The sequence below is a fragment of the Hordeum vulgare genome, chromosome 7H (assembly GCF_904849725.1).
Source record: "Hordeum vulgare subsp. vulgare chromosome 7H, MorexV3_pseudomolecules_assembly, whole genome shotgun sequence".
NCBI lineage: Eukaryota > Viridiplantae > Streptophyta > Magnoliopsida > Poales > Poaceae > Hordeum > Hordeum vulgare.
This window is the reverse complement of record NC_058524.1, coordinates 256472031-256474508: the sequence shown is the minus strand read 5'-3', so window position 1 is coordinate 256474508 and position 2478 is coordinate 256472031. Positions and strand designations below refer to the sequence as shown.

Below are 2478 nucleotides of genomic sequence, written 5' to 3'. Positions count from 1 at the left end.
ATCTAAAAGCACATGCTAGAGCTTGCTCTTAACTAAGAACCTGTTTACTTTTTTTTCCTCCAACTATGTACAAAGTCACTTCATTTTAAAATAAATGACTTCAAAATGATTCTACTTTATATTAAAGTTAGTATAAAAATAAATTATTTTTGAGTCACTTAATTTAACATCGTAGAGAATGCTAGTTTATTTCGTGATCTATACTGTCCAAGTGGAACGTCTATATATAGGATATAGCTAGAGACCCCTAGCTGCACTCCTCACTCACCTCGTCCCTGGCCTAGGCCTTCCCCTTCGCCTTCCTCTCTAGTACGTCTCGTTTCTCAGCGTCAGCTCGCTCTAGCTGCTACGACCTCGATCTCGAGAGAGCGAGCGGTCAACAGAGAAAAGGGCGTTAATGGCGGACGCGGTGGATGCTCGTCGGGTGTGCGGGATGCCGAAGAAGGCGCAGCTCTACGTGGCGATGCTGGCGCTGCAGTTACGGTACGCCCGCTTCCACGTGGTGTCTCGTCTGGCGCTCAACATGGGCATCAGCAAGCTCGTCTTCCCCGTGTACCGCTACCGCAACATCATCGCGCTCTTCCTCCTCGTCCCCTTCTTCCTACTTCCTCGAGAAGAAGGACCGGCCCAAGCTCACCCTCAACTTCGTCGTCCAGTTCTTCTTCCTCGTACTCTGCGGCATCACCGCCAACCAGGGCTTCTACCTGCTGGGCCTGGACAACACGTCGCCCCCATTCGCCTCCACCATCCAGAACTCCGTGCCGGCCATCACCTTTGCCATGGCCGCAGCGCTCCGGATCGAGAAGGTGCGGCTGGACCGGCGCGACGGCGTGGCCAAGGTGGTGGGCACGCTGGCGTGCGTGGCGGGCGCATCCGTGATCACCCTGTACAAGGGCCCAACAATCTTCGGCCCTTCGGACGCCGGCGACGACAAGTCGTTGTAGGTGCCGTTTCTGGCGGCGGTGGCCGGGGAGGGGAAGAACTGGACGCTGGGGTGTGTGTATCTTATCGGGCACTGCCTGTCGTGGTCCGGCTGGCTGGTGCTGCAGGCGCCGGTGCTCAAGAAGTACCCCGCGAGGCTGTCAGTCACCTCCTACACCTGCTTCTTCGGTGTCATCCAGTTCCTCGTCATCGCCGCCTTCTTCGAGAGGGACGCCGGCGCGTGGGTTTTCCACTCCGGCTCCGAAGTCTTCACCATCCTCTACGCCGTAAGCAGAGCATCCTAATTCGCAGTTACTAATTAATTACTACTTGATGTCCCCAGCCAGAGCACAGATTAATTAAAAAATTGTTTATTACTCCTATGTCAAAAAAATAGTAGTAACAAATTGATTAAAAGTGGTGCAATGCAACAATCTGTACACCTCTCTGTCTGTCTGGCTCACGGTTCTGTGTTAGTACTCCTTTAGCAAATTACAGCATATTAACAAGTTAGTGAGTGGAAGACATGATGATCCATGTCTCAGATCTTCAGCTGCTTGCTTTCGACTCTCAAGAGATATGGAAATGATCTTCAGCTGCTTGCTTTCGACTCTCAAGAGATATGGAAATGATTGTGCAGACCTTTGCATATCACGAGCTAGCATGCAGCTGACATGACAAATGAAAACGGCAATGCAGGGTTTCATCGCGTCCGGGGTGGCGTTCGCAGTGCAATGGTGTATCGACCGTGGGGGGCCGGTGTTCGTGGCGGTGTACCAGCCCGTGCAGACGCTCGTCGTAGCCATCATGGCTCAGCCTGGACACGGTCCGGTCCGGTCCGGTCCGGCGGTCCGGCGGTCCGGACCGGACCGGACCGAGCTCTACAGCCGGCTGATTCACAGGGACCGCACCGGAGAGAGAAAGCTCAGTCAAGCTTTTTGGACCGACTGAACCGACTTCAAAACCAGCTCCAGCTGCTGCTTAGTGTTATTTAGCTGCAGTTTAAGGTATAGTTAGCTGCTGTTTAGGTATGTACTTCATTGATTGTGGAGAGCAAAAAAAATACAAATACTCTGGTTAAGTTTTTTTAGACCGACTGAACCTATTCCAAAACGAGTTCTAGCTGCCGTTTAGTGCTATTTAGCTGCAGTTTAAGGTCTAGTTAGCTGCTGTTTAGGCGTGTGTTGATTGTGAAGAGCAAAACAATTACAAATACAACATTTTTTTTGTCAAACGACAACATTTGGACAGCAAACACTGGACTAAATTTGGACAGCAAGAATAACTAAATATCACATCTACAAACAATTCATTTGGACAGCAAGCAGGACTAAATTTGGACAACATTTCATTTGTTTTTTGGACATCAAAACAACTTTTTTAGATAGGAAACATAGCACAAATCAGATTCATAGCACAAATATCACATCCACAAACGTAAAGTATTTTCATCATTGAACGACACGATTACAAACTTGCAATGATAATTTAGAGTCCATGTCAATTGACAAGTTCAACATAACACAAATGAGAGGTTCATCTCCAAAGTTGCAATAA

General features: G+C 49.1%; 1 pseudogene; it reads left to right on the top strand.

Annotated features, from left to right (window-relative positions):
• The first annotated feature begins 397 nt into the window (after window positions 1-397).
• On the top strand, window positions 398-2077 carry LOC123412303 (annotated as a pseudogene).
• The last annotated feature ends 401 nt before the right edge of the window (window positions 2078-2478 follow it).